General features: G+C 49.4%; 1 protein-coding gene across 1 annotated transcript in view; it reads right to left on the bottom strand.

The window, feature by feature from the left end:
• The window catches only part of LOC149461640 (rho guanine nucleotide exchange factor 17-like), a 350,052-nt gene that overhangs the window by 30,974 nt on the left and 304,297 nt on the right, over positions 1-14,781 (bottom strand). The gene's annotated exons all lie outside the window — the stretch shown is intronic.

The following is a 14,781-nucleotide window of genomic DNA, read 5'->3' as shown; positions in this document are numbered from 1 at the left end:
GCAGAACATTCCCCTTGTACTCATCTCCTCGGTGTCCGAGAGCTAGCTGTATTATGGAGGGTAAAACTGACCTGGGACTGCACAGTGCTTTACAAGGTTCAGACCACTGCGAAACTCACACTATTTGTAATAAAGTTCATGCCGGCCTGCATCCAGTGTATCACAACGAACATAATAACCATTGGGCACATGTCGAACCACTAACTGTTTTTGATATCTTGTTCCCCAACATTGATCTTGCTGGCTTTGCAATCTGCTTCTGGACTCTACTTGAACCTCTGTCTTTTGGTTATTGACCCCACCCTATTCTACTGACCACGATCTAGCCTGCGGCTCCTCTCTCTCTCTACCTGACTGTTGCTGACCCTGTCCTGTTCTTCAGACCACAATCCTGCCTGCTGTTTCTGTTTCACTCTACCTGACTGTTGCTGACCCTGTCCTTCAGACCACAATCCTGCCTGCTGTTTCTGTTTCACTCTACCTGACTGTTGCTGACCCTGTCCTTCAGACCACAATCCTGCCTGCTGTTTCTGTATCACTCTACCTGACTGTTGCTGACCCTGTCCTGTTCTTCGGACCACAATCCTGCCTGCTGTTTCTGTATCACTTTACCTGACTGTTGCTGACCCTGTCCTGTTTTTCGGACCACAATCCTGCCTGCTGTTTCTGTTTCACTCTACCTGACTGTTGCTGACCCTGTCCTGTTCTTCAGACCACAATCCTGCCTGCTGTTTTTGTATCACTCTACCTGTTGCTGACCCTGTCCTGTTCTTCGGACCACAATTCTGCCTGCTGTTTCTGTATCACTCTACCTGACTGTTGCTGACCCTGTCCTGTTTTTCGGACCACAATCCTGCCTGCTGTTTCTGTTTCACTCTACCTGACTGTTGCTGACCCTGTCCTGTTCTTCAGACCACAATCCTGCCTGCTGTTTTTCTATCACTCTACCTGTTGCTGACCCTGTCCTGTTCTTCGGACCACAATCCTGCCTGCTATTTCTGTATCACTCTACCTGACTGTTGCTGACCCTGTCCTGTTCTTCAGACCACAGTCCTGCCTGCTGTTTCTGTATCACTCTACCTGACTGTTGCTGACCCTGCCCTGTCCTTCAGACCACAATCCTGCCTGCTGTTTCTGTATCACTCTACCTAACTGTTGCTGACCCTGTCCTGTTCTTCAGACCACAATCCTGCCTGCTGTTTCTGTATCACTCTACCTGACTGTTGCTGACTCTGCCCTGCGGACCATAATTCAGCCTGCTGTTTTTGTATCACTCTACCTGACCTTTGCTGACCCCGTCCTGTTCTGCTGACCATAATCCAGCCTGCTATTCCTATATCTCTCTGACCAACTGTTGCTGATCCTGTCCTTTTCTGCTTATCATGGATCCTGATTACCGTTCCTGAAATTTGCCATCTGACTGTTGCTGACCCCGATCCAGTCTACTGTTCTTGTATCTCTTTGCCTGACTGTTGCTGACCCCAATCCTGCCTGTGCCCAACTGTTGTTAAAGAATTTGTAAACCCAGAATTCCTGATATGTGCTAGCTGTACCACTACTTGTATGAAAATGTTTACTGTCCTCTTTGCATTGCTTCTGTAGCACCCTCCTAGTTGGGTTGCTAAAGCAGAGGTAAATTTGGTTTCTCTGTAGCAGAGGAGCAGTACTCAATTGTTTTTGGTTCTTCTGAGGTTTGCTGGTGCAAGTTAAACTACTTCCCCCTGCATTCCACTGAGTTTTGGAATATAGTAGGTGGGAGAGGCAGACCCCGGCTTGAATATTCATACAGTCTCAGTCAATCCCTGGTCAGGAGGGTGACCAGCAGGGGTTTGAGAGAGGTATAAATGTTCTGGGGCCTAGAACAGTGTTCTCTTATTCCTGTGGGAAGAAGACCCAGCCTGAGGGCCGAGGCACCCTGGGCTGTCAGCTACAGGACAGAAGACACTTTTTTTGAGGTCCCAGCTTCAGCTAGAGGGACCCTTGTTCAGAGCACCCCTAAGAAGTGCAGGAGGTGTTGCAGAGCTCACTACAGTTTTCTTGGCTCAGATTACACGGTACCTCTACCAAGGGGCCCCTGCATTGTAGTTCTTTTGAATTCAAGAGAGTGGTTGTAACCTGAAGAAGCAGATTAGTTACAAGTGTCCTCTATTGCATTTCTGCTAGTTTGGGGTATCCCAAGACTCACCCACATCCCACTTAAGTTAAAGGAGAATTTCACTTTCCCACCCATTTTTAGGATTAAATATGTTCCAGTTCCTGCAGCTCTTCCCCCCCACTGCAAATCGAAACAAAAACGAGAAGCGCACCAAGCTTGCGCATTACCTCAGTAACCAAAGTTTATTAATTATAGAATAATACTCACAAACAGCGAATAAAATCAGGCATGTAAGTCCTCAGAGGGACCTGAAAGATAAAGAGCTAGCGCGGATCCCATCATGGGGGTGGATACTCAATACAGCTGACGTGTTTCAAAGGGCATCCCTTCTTCATCAGAGCTCTGCTACAGAAGGGATGCCCTTCGAAACGCATCAGCTGTACGGAGTATCCACCCCCATGATGGGATCCGCGCTGGCTCTTTATCTTTGAGGACTTACATGCCTAATTTTATTCGCTGTTTGTGAGTATTATTTTATAATTAATAAACTTTGGTTACTGAGGTAATGCGCAAGGTTGGTGCGCTTCTCGTTTTTGTTTCGATTTGCAGTGTTGGTCGGGCTTCCCCAGCCTTGTTTGGAGCTGCACAACTCTACATGCATTGGTGGTCGATCTTTCCAGGTCTGGTTCCATCTATTCGCCACCCGCCTGGGTCCTTGAGCGCAGGAGATTTCGCTTATGCTCTTCCCCCCACGTCAGTGGACAGGAGTTCTTCTTTTCGCGCTACTGTCACAGTTTGAAAAGATCACAGCTGTGCAGGACACACGGCCACGTCATTCATTCAGTTTCTAGTGAATGAATGCCTACAAGTTCCATCAATCATTGTTGATGACGGCTTATAGTTCTCAATGAACTACCAGGGTGCTGGGGAGTGATCTGCTAGTACATGGATTCTTCTTGCTCTCAGGTAACTGCCTCAGCTGTGCTGAGAATCTGCAGGCGAATGAGATTGCACCTGCAAACTGCTGATCATGGGTGCTCTGCAGGTTCCAGAAAAAATAATAAATGTACATTTTTCACCTGCAAAACAAAAAGTGCATTTATTTGTATTTATTTTTTTTTTAAAAGGTGAACTTATCCTTTAAACTAGCAAATAAACTGCAAAAAGCCATGCATGGCCTGTTTTCTGACTTGAGTGACAAAACTGCTGTGTGCCTAGCTGCCATGTGCAACCTGGAACCTGGGATAAACAGCGGGCCAAGTATGTGATCTGTGTCACACTTCCTTTGTGTGCAATTCCTACTGTTCCTGCCAATCCTCTCTGCTTTCCTATTAAAAATTGACCACACTAGGCATGAGAGCACAGCATGGTCAGTTCTCTAGTTGTGCTGGGACCTCAACCTGCTTTCCTCCAATGATGAGAATTGTGCTGACATGCCTCCCCTCCTCAGCCATTCACTGGGAAGACTAAAGGTACTGCTGTTTTTCCACCCTCACCTCTCAATGCAGCTGAGGGTATGTGACCAAATTGCTGGTTCCAATAGAAAGGTGTCAGAATACACAGTGCATCAAAGTTTGTTGTGTATGGGGCTGTGTAGCAGCAGACCGATCAGAGTGCTCATGCTGACCCGTGTTCACAGCCACTTATACCTATATTGGGCACGTGAGTATCAGAACTGGACCAAAGAGCAATGGAAGAAGGTGGACTGATCTGATGAACTTGTGTTTCTCCAACCATTCTTGAATTCAAAAGGTATTGACTTCCAAATTCTCCAGATCTCAATCCAATCAAGCAACTATGGAATGTACTGAAATACAAGTCCGATCCATGTAGGTGCCAGCTCGCAACGTACAGGGCTTAAAGTGATTCTAAAGGTGTTTTGTTTGTTTTTTTAACAAACATGTCATACTTACCTGTTCTGTGCAATGGTTTTGCACAGAGCATCATTGATCCTCTTCTTCTCAGGTTCCCCGATGGCACTCCTGGCTCCTCCCCCTTGACCAGTGCCACCTATAGCAAGCCACTTGCTATGGGAGCATTAGTGCGTGCTCGCCCTTGAGTCCCGTTCTATGCATCCATAAGACACATGGCGCTGTGGCTCGGCCCCCTCTCTGCTCATTGGATTACTGGCTGTGATTATCAGCAGTGGGAGTTAATGGCTCCTGCTGTTGTATCTCAGCCAATGAGAAGAGAGAGAGAGCCGGGACAGCCGAGACACCCGTGCATTACCTTCATGTATAGAATGCATCAAGGTAAAAACCCTTCTGCCTTTACAACCACTTTAAAGGATCTGAGTCATGTTTCACATGACTGTCATCTGAACCGGATAGCGTATGTACTCTCCAGCGCCTCAGGATATGCACAGCCAAAAGGGAAGCCAAGGGTACCAGGACAGCGACAACCAAAAGGAAATGTTCCAGGGGTGCAGCCCTCCTCAGACGGGGAAATCAGCCACTGGATAGAGAGAAAACAGGTGGCGCACACACCTAGTGCATTATCCAAGGTTTATTGTAGGAATGAGATAATAAAAACATACTCACAGACGAAGCATGTATCTAAAAAGCATAGAAAAATGACAATGGCCACAACGGCAGGCAAGGTGTTCTCACTGTCAGTGCGGTCAAATGGCTGACGCGTTTCGGGGACGAATCCCTTTCCTCAGAGCTGATGACCAACCTCTGATGCTGATGTATGATGAATGGAAAGTAAAGTAAGAGCCTCGCTGTTGATGCCACCATTGTCATTTTTCTATGCTTTTTAGATACATGCTTCGTCTGTGAGTATGTTTTTATGATTTAATTCCTACAATAAACCTTAGATAATGCACTAGGTGTGTGCGCCACCTGTTTTCTCTCTATGACTGTCATCTGCCTTTAAGTGTTTTATATATTTTTTTCTCTGCTCCTCCTTTTCCTTTGGTTTAGTTAATGCTGTATAGATAGCCCACCTTTTTTCACAGAAATGCATTGCAGCTCTAGCCTCATGTCATGAAGCAGGACACATTATGATCTTTTGACCTATCAGATGTTCATTGTTGTAAGATTCTCTCAGTTTATGGAATAAACTTCACAAGATCTACAAGATATCATCTCGATTGAGTCACTGACTGTGGTATCCAACTGAGATTGGGGTTATCGCTATCTCATCACAACTGTAAGTTACAGAGATCACACTTTCAATGCTTAGATTGGAGAGACAGAACAATCTACTACTGATAGCTTGGTCCTAGATACCACAGCATACCTTCAGAGGTCTAGTAGAGTCCATTCCTCAACAGAATATGGAGGGTGACTATAATGTTATGGCTGATCGGTGTATGTGTCCTGGTGATACAGTTAAATGCCACAGATAAATACAGAGCTTCCACAAAAAGAGCAACACTGCTACAGAGAAGGGTCAGTTGCAACGTTACACAGGGATGTGTCGTGTTCCCATAGGAAAGTGCTACAGTGCCATACAACCACGATATTTGCCATGATGATACATAAACACATACACTAGATACAGGATATACGATATCTGCATCTAAGCCAAGAATGAAATTGTGTACCTAGCTATAGAACTACAAAATGCTGTATTTACAGCCTTTAGGACAATGTCATGTCACTGCTGCTGGGAGTTCTGGCTGTACACAAAGGTTAGGTACATGTCAGGATGCAGATTTGAGAAAGTGCAAGCACAGAAAAAGTGGTCTCATTCTTCTCAGTAATGCAAAGACTGCTCAGAGGACACATTTTTTCAGGTACTTCGGAGCTTTTATATCTGCTTGAATGAAGTTCTTTATATTTTAACAGGATTGTGTTTTGTCTTGCAGGCCTCCTTTCCTCCCCCTGACTTCCATTACACATGCTGGGTCACTGTGACCCTGATGGAGGCGGTATACATAGAGCACTTACTGCAGAACTACCCGGGCTGACACGGCAACCCAGAAACTTGCTAACAGCAGCCAATGAAAGAAAAATATTCTGATCACAGAAAACCTGGCTACTTATCAGTTATACAAAGGAAAAGCATGATCCTATATGAATATCTGTACTTCTAGAGCACAGTAACCTTAAAGTGAGAATGTGACAGGTTTTAGAAAGTCACACACTAATAATCGCTCTGAAAAATAGGCACTACAACCTCCTGACTTAGGAGAGCTTTGTCATATCCCCCCTTCATCCCACTATGCCTTAGCGGCCAGTACAATATTCCACAACGAATGTTACTCTGCTCTTAAAGCGGAACGTCACTCTCTTAATCAGCATTAATTATTTTGAATTCTTATGCTGCTAGCATTAGTAAATAGAGGTTATCACATCGAACAACGCTACCATCAAACCTGCCCCGCAGGCCAGAGTACTTGGTGTCATTCTGGACTCCAACCTATCCTTCCAGCCCCAAGTCCAATCTTTAACAAACTCATGCAGACTCCACGTCCGCAACATCGCCAAAATCCGCACGTTCCTAACCCCAGAAACCACTAAACAGCTCATCCACTCCCTCATCATATCACGACTCGACTACTGCAACTCCTTCCTCACTGTCCTGCCTCGCCGCTGGCTATCCCCGCTTCAGTCCATCCTGAATACGGCAGCCAGACTCATTCACCTTTCCAACCGCTCCATTTCCGCCACCCCCCTCTGCCAACCCCTCCACTGGCTTCCGATTGCGCAACGGATCAAATTCAAAATGCTAACACTGATGTACAAAGCCATCCACCATACTGCCCCGAACTACATGACTGACCTAATATCCAAGTACCACCCAACACGCACACTCCACTCTGCACAAGACCTCCTTCTCTCTAGTTCCCTGGTCTCCTCCTCCCATGCCCGCCTCCAGGACTTCTCCAGGGTGTCACCCATCCTCTGGAACTCCCTGCCCCAACCCATCAGATTATCACCTACTCTCCTCTCCTTTATGCGCACCCTGAAAACCCACCTGTAAGGGACCGCCTGGCGGTACCACTAGCACTCCACTGAATAGGCGTACCCAGCGCACGGAATCTAAGTCCCAGGGTGCTTGTTCACCAGGGCCCCAGATGGTGGGGATGGACTTGGAGCCCCCCGAGACCAGGTCGTGGCTACTGGGTGCGTCCGTCAGTGGTAGTGGTATGCGCCAAGGGCTCCCACGGGGAAGAGTCTGATATGAGGAGGTCAGTAGACCCCACTGCAAGGGATGGATGGATGGATGAGCAAGGTCAGACGGGCCGGGTCGGTAACAGAGAGGACGGCAAGGTACAAGGCAGCGGGCATAGAATGGTCGGGTCACACGTCAGGTCAGCAACAGCAGGTCAAATCCAATAGGGGGCATTCAGGAGAGAGGTCAGGCAAAGCAAGGGTCAGAATAGGAGAAAGCAGCAAGGTCAGGTACAATCCGGGTCAAAAACTTACAGGGTACAGGTTCGCAGGATACAGGATGCAGGGAAGACCAGAAGGCACTGAATGACAGCTCAGGGCCATTTAAGTATCCCGCCCTGCGCTGCCATTGGTGCCCAGCGGGCGGCCGCGGCTTCTACTGCGCATGCGCGAACTCGAACGCCGTGGCCGGCCCGGACCTAGTGCCCGTGTCCCTGCACAGGGCGGTGCACTGCGCCTGCGCCGGGACCATCGCGGCAGGGATCGAGGAGATCCCTGACATTGCCCCCCCCCTACGGGCAACCTCCGGATGCCCACCCGATCTCTCCACCACGGGTGATCGCGAAAAAACCTCCGGACAAGTCTGGGTGCATGGACATTATGGGCTGGCTCCCAAGAATTGTCCTCAGGGCCATAGCCCTTCCATTTGATAAGGAATTGGGTCTGGCCTCCCCTCCTTCGGCACTTCAGGATTGTTTCTACCTCAAATTCTTCTTCTCCCTCGACCGTTATGGCTTCCAGGGGTCTAGATTCCCGGTCAGGGAAGGCATCTGGGATTACTGGCTTCAGCAGGGACACATGGAAGACTGGGTGGATCTTGAGCGTGTCAGGAAGGACGAGTTCGTAGGCCACTTCGTTAACCATCCGTTTAATGCAGAAGGGGCCTATAAATTTGGGTCCCAATTTCTTCGACGGGCAAAGCATCTTTAAATTGGACGTCGCTAGCCAAACCTTCTCCCCAGGCCGCAACACCAGATCTCCCCTCCGTTTCCTGTTGAATGCCTTCCTGTACCCGACTGATGGCCTCTTGAAACTTCTTATTGTTCGCGGAGAAAAACGTTACCACATCTTGCGTTGCTGGTACTGGGCATTACGAGACCAAATCCGGGAGGAAGACTGGGTGAAAACCATAGTTGGCAAAGAACGGGGACTGTCCCGTCGCTGAGTGGCAGGCGTTGTTGTACGCGAATTCCGCTAGGGGTAGAAGTGGCATCCAGTCATCTTGAGTAAACGAAGTTTAGCATCTTAAGTATTGCTCCAGGGTCTGATTGGTCCTTTCGGTTTGACCGTTAGTTTGAGGGTGGAACGCAGAGGAGAGGGACAATTTGATGTCCAGGGCTTTGCACAGTGCTCTCCAAAATCTTGAAGTGAACTGGACCCCCCGGTCCGAGACAATGTCTTCGGGGACCCCATGCAGCCTTACTACCTCACGAATGAAGACTCGCGCAGTCTCGGCCGCCGAGGGGGTTTTCTTCAACGGGATGAAGTGGGCCATCTTGGACAAGCGGTCCACGACCACCAGGATTGCCGTGTGGTCTAGCGATGGCGGAAGCTCGACTATAAAGTCTAACGAGATCTTTTGCCAAGGCCGTTCAGGAATCGGTTAGGGTCGCAGCAGACCCCAAACTTTGTTTCTTGATGGCTTGTTCTTCTGGCAGGTGATACAGGACCTTACATAGCCCTTACAATCTTTAGCCATGTCCGGCCACCAGAAGGAGCGTCGAAGAAGTTCCAGGGTCTTTTCTGGGCCAAAGTGCCCCGCCATCGGGTGGTCATGGCAATGCCCCAAGACCAGGGTTTGGGCTTCCTCCGGCACCAAAATTCGATCTCTCCTCCATAGGAGTCCCCCCTTGTTCTGGAGGGGCCCTCCGCCTGGGGTAGAGACGGTTGTGGATGCCTCCATTATCTTGGAACGAAGGTCCGACTGAAGGGCCAAGAAGTTACCCGAGGACAGGATGGTGTCGGGTACTGGGATGTCCTTGGCGTCCTCGTACATACGTGATAACGCATCTGGCTTAGTGTTCTTTGATCCAGGCCGGTACGTAATGTGGAAGTTGAATCTTGAAAAGAATAGTGCCCATCTTGCCTGTCGTGGGCGTAGACGCTTGGCGGTTCTCAGATATTCCAGGTTTTTGTGGTCAGTAAATATTAAGATGGGGTGCACTGCACCTTCCAGCAGGTACCTCCATTCCTCTAACGCCGTGTTGATCGCCAGTAGCTCTCGATCACCGATATCATAATTCTTCTCCGCTGGGGTAAGCTTCCGTGAGAAGAATGCTACAGGATGGAGCAATTCCTTGGTGCCTTTCCGCTGGGAGAGGATGGAACCTACCGCATTCTCCGATGCATCCACCTCCAAGATATAGGGCAGGGCGGCGTCTGGGTGACCCAAAATGGGTGCCGAGGTGAACAGCTTCTTCAAGGCTTCAAAAGCTTCCTGCGCCTCTGGTGTCCATCTGAACCGGGTTCCCAGCTTGGTTAGCTGAGTAATGGGGGAGACCAGACCCGAGAAGTTCTTGATAAACTTCCGGTAAAAATTTGCAAAACCGATAAATCGTTGGACGCCTTTCCTGTCCGTGGGTTCAGGCCAATCCAGTATTGCAACGACTTTCTGAGGGTCCATCGCGACCCCCGCGGTGGAGATAATCAGGTCCAAGAAAGTAATGCTGGATTGTTCGAAACAACATTTCTCTGCCTTGGCGTACAACCCATGCTGCCGCAATCGCCCCAATACCCTCGCTACATGTATTCTGTGTTCCCCCAAAGAAGGGGAGAAAATCAAAATGTCGTCTAAATAGACGATAACAAAGACATCCAGAAAGTCCCTAAAAATATCATTCACAAAGTGTTGAAAAGTGGCCGGAGCATTGCAAAACCCGAACGGCATGACCAAATATTCAAAATGGCCGAAGCGGGTGCGGAAGGCCGTCTTCCACTCGTCCCCCTCCCTTATGCGAACCAAGTTGTACGCTCCCCTCAAATCCAGCTTTGTAAAAACCACTGCTGTTTTTAGACTTTGGAATAACTCCGGTACTAACGGCAGTGGGTAACGGTTCTTTATCGTGACCCTGTTCAATTCCCGGTAATCGATACACGGCCTTAAGGTTTTGTCCTTCTTTTCAACAAAGAAAATTCCCGCCCCCGCCGGTGAAGTGGAGGGGCGTATGAACCCCTTCTGGAGGCTGTCCTCTATATATTCCTTCAGGGCCCCCAATTCGAGCTCTGAAAGGGGGAAGATTCGCCCAAAAGGAATTTCTGAACCGGGTAACAGGTCAACGGGACAGTCATAAGGGCGGTGGGGGGGTAGAGTATCGGCTCCCCATTTGCTGAACACATCTAGAAACTCATGGTAGGCTGCAGGGATTACTTGTTTTAATTCGGCTTCCCCCTCAGAGCACAGGAGGATTTGGGGGACCCCCGGGCCCGAAGTGCGGCAGTATACCCGACAGTATGGGGAAGGGAACGAGATTACTCCGGTCTCCCAGTCAATTTGGGGGTTATGGGCCCGTAACCATGGGAGCCCCAGAATGACTGGGAAGAGGGGTGAAGCTATAGCATCCAGCCGGAGGAGTTCCTGGTGCTGGCCGGCAATGACAGTGGCGATGGAGGGGGTTTCCTGGTTTACTACCCCCGATTTTATTCGGGAACCGTCGGCCAAATAAATATTGAACCCCTTCTGTTTCAATTGGAGAGGAATACCCTGCTGGTGAGCAAAATTAATGTCCAAGAAGCAGCTGCATGCCCCCGAATCAACTATGGCCGATACTTCCACGGTCCTTTCTGGAAGCTGAAAGGAAAGGGGCACCACTAAGTATTGGGATGGACCAACATTGCCAATGGATAAGGAAGAAGAGGTGCACTTACTCAGTTTCTGCGGGCAGGATCGTACCATATGACCAGCTTCACCACAGTAGAGGCACAGGTTCTGGGATCGTCTGCGCTGGTGTTCCTCTGGAGATAGTTTAGGCCGTGCCAGGCCAAGTTGCATGGGTTCAGGGATATCTCCAGGTGGCCAGTTCTGGATGTTTGGCCTAGGTGCTTGACTGGGACCTTGAAGTGACCCCCAGGGATTTCCATGACCCTGGCCGGACCTCTCAAACCTGCGTTCCCGCAGTCTACGGTCAATCTTAATGGTCAGCGCAATTAAGTCCTCTAAAGTCTCAGGCACCTCCACCCGGGCGAGCTCATCTTTCAGGCCTTCTGATAGGCCTATACGGAACTGATGCAGGAGTGCGAACTTGTTACAGCGTGTGTCCCCCATCCAGCGCCTAAACTCAGATGTGTACTCCTCCGCCGCTCGGTGGCCTTGCCGGAGCGTGTACAAAGTAGCTTCAGCAGAAGCTGCCCGCTCTGGGTCATCAAATAGGATGGCCATTGCGTCAAAAAAATTGTCAACCGAACTAAGGTGAGGGTCATTTTTTCCCTGCAGTCGGTGGGCCCAGTCTTGGGGTTCACCCTGCAGGAGGGAGATGATGAACCCCACCTTCACGGATTCAGTCACGAAGGTCCGGGGTTGTAACTCAAAATAGAGAAGACAGGACTCAGGGAATGACCTGAAGCGTGTGCGGTCCCCGTGAAAACGTTCCGGTAAAGGTACTCGGGGTTCGGCCGCCGGGAGTGGTGCGGACGCCCCAGAAACCGGCACAGGGGCTGCTACGGCCGGGGGTGCGGGGACCGCGGCCTGTGGGGCAGGAACGGATATAGTGCAGGTCTGGAATTGGTTTTCAATCTGCTGACATCTATCCTGCAGGGCCGATATGGCCTGTGTCAAATTAGACAGGTGCCTGCAGATCTCCTCAAGCGGCGAGGGCCCTCCTCTAGACTCAGTCATGGCCTTCTGGTACTGTAAGGGACCGCCTGGCGGTACCACTAGCACTCCACTGAATAGGCGTACCCAGCGCACGGAATCTAAGTCCCAGGGTGCTTGTTCACCAGGGCCCCTGATGGTGGGGATGGACTTGGAGCCCCCCGAGACCAGGTCGTGGCTACTGGGTGCGTCCGTCAGTGGTAGTGGTATGCGCCAAGGGCTCCCACGGGGAAGAGTCTGATATGAGGTCAGAAGACCCCACTGCAAGGGATGGATGGATGGATGGATGAGCAAGGTCAGACGGGCCGGGTCAGTAACAGAGAGGACGGCAAGGTACAAGGCAGCGGGCATAGAATGGTCGGGTCACACGCCAGGTCAGCAACAGCAGGTCAAATCCAATAGGGGGCATTCAGGAGAGAGGTCAGGCAAAGCAAGGGTCAGAATAGGAGAAAGCAGCAAGGTCAGGTACAATCCGGGTCAAAAACTTACAGGGTACAGGTTCGTAGGATACAGGATGCAGGGAAGACCAGAAGGCACTGAATGACAGCTCAGGGCCATTTAAATATCCCGCCCTGCGCTGCCATTGGTGCCCAGCGGGCGGTCGCGGCTTCTACTGCGCATGCGCGAACTCGAACGCCGCGGCCGGCCCGGACCTAGTGCCCGTGTCCCTGCACAGGGCGGTGCAATGCGCCTGCGCCGGGACCATCGCGGCGGGGATCGAGGAGATCCCTGACACCACCTCTTCAGGGAAGCGTACCCCACCCCCTGCTAACTTGCCAACCTCCTCCACTCTTCCTACCACTCCATCCCCCACAGCTATCTCCTCCTGTGCCACCATCCCCTCCCTCCTAGATTGTAAGCTCGAAAGAGCAGGGCCCTCAATCCCCTCATGTTTTGCATTGTATTGGTATTGTTCTGTCACATGTTCTGCCTCCCATTGTAATGTACAGCGCTGAGCAAACTATTGGCGCTTTATAAATACTGTATAATAATAATAATAATAATCTGCCCTAACTCAAGAATGCCACAGCCAGAAATGCTAGGGTTTTTTTTTCCAAAGTGATTTCTCAGCAAAATAAAGCATGGAGACACGGATGGATGGGGGGTGGGGGGTTTCTTTGAATATTCAAAATGAATTTGTTTTTATGGTTTGTGGTGCACAGATTCAGTGTATTTCAGCTTTTTAAAAAAAGAGACTTGTTTGCTTTACAGTAGATGTAAACCCCAAATAAATGACACAGAGTTTACTTTCGGCAGCCTGTATCCAAAAAAATACCCAATGGTATAGAACAGGGGTCTCCAAACTTTCTAAACAAAGGGCCAGTTTACTGTCCTTCAGACTTTATTGGGGCTGAACTGTGGCCATTGGGAGTAGAAAACGCCCTAACATCAGTGAGAATAGACAATGCCCCATCTTTGGTGTCAGTGGGAGGGATAGTGCCCCATTTTTGGTATCAGTTGGAAGAATTGCGACCCATTGTGAGGAACTGTGCCCTGTCGTTGGTGTTATTGAGAGGAATTGTGCCCCATAGTTGGTGTCATTGGTAGGAATTGTACCCCATCACTGGCGTCATTGGGAGGAAGTGTGCCCCATCACTGGCGTCATTGGGAGGAAGTGTGCCCCATCATTGGTTTCATTGGGAGGAATTGTGCCCCTTAGTTGGTGTCAGTGGGGGGAATTATGCCTCATCGTTGGTATCAGTGGATGTGCCCCAATGGCCGAAAAAAAGCAAGCAAAGGGCCGCAGTTTGGAGACCACTGGTATAGAATACCATTTTTGCTTTTTTTTTTTATTTTTGTTGCAGGGCAGTGTTGCAAATCTCCTGCAGCCTCTTCTGGTCTACATATACTCCAGCCATGCCTGCTAGCATGTCTCAGGGTTTACATGTTTAATGAGCATTGGCACAGGCACATGTAGTCTCCATTGCTACTTTAAATGGCAGTGCAGAAGAACAATTGCTAGAAAGGGGCAGAACGTAATCATACTATAACAGGAAATGCATATACAATGACCTTCATGGCAGAGTCACCAGGAATTATTTTATCCTGACAACAGTGGACCAAGCCTGTGAAGCAAGTAAATGAATAAACCTCCCACTAGAGGGAGCACTAATGATTTGTTGTGAGACTTCAGGGGACTAACAACCAACAAGCTCACATTAAAGCGTAGCTTCAAAAATAAAGATCAGCAGCTACAAACACTGTAGCTGCTAACTTTTAATAAACCAGCCACTCACCTGTCCCTCGATCCAGTGGTGTGCTCACCGCAGCTGGGTTCGCTGGATAACCTCTGTCCCTGGCGCAGGCATCTTATGTGTTGGCACCTGGCAGTGACAGCTTGCGACTTCAGTGACAGGTGTCCACTATGCATGCACGAGTAGCGCTGCACGTGGTGAATGGTCCCACAGTCTTCTTCTGGGATGCAGTATTCAAATCTGACAGACAGTATGGGGAAACGTCTTCCCGTACTGGGAAACTTCTCCCCGTACTATCTGTCTTTAGGGGGATGGAAGGCGCGGCTGCGGCTATGGGAACATGTTATATGTTCCACCCTAAAACAGGTGGAACATGTAACATGTTCCAAAGGTGAACTTATCCTTTAAAGCAGAACATCCCCTTTTGGGTGGAATTCCACTTTAAACACGGAATGAGCAAGTGAGCAAAATGTGTTATCTGTTCTCCTCTTGATACAGGTTAAGTACACTTGATTTATGCTATCTTTGTTTAGTTTTGTGTTTGTTTTGACCCTCACTTTC

This window comes from Staurois parvus, unplaced genomic scaffold, assembly GCF_062004578.1.
Source record: "Staurois parvus isolate SC_StPar_1 unplaced genomic scaffold, SC_StPar_1.0 ptg000196l, whole genome shotgun sequence".
NCBI classification, from domain to species: Eukaryota; Metazoa; Chordata; class Amphibia; order Anura; family Ranidae; genus Staurois; species Staurois parvus.
The sequence above is the reverse complement of the archived record's forward strand: the minus strand, read 5'-3'. Positions and strand labels throughout refer to the sequence as shown.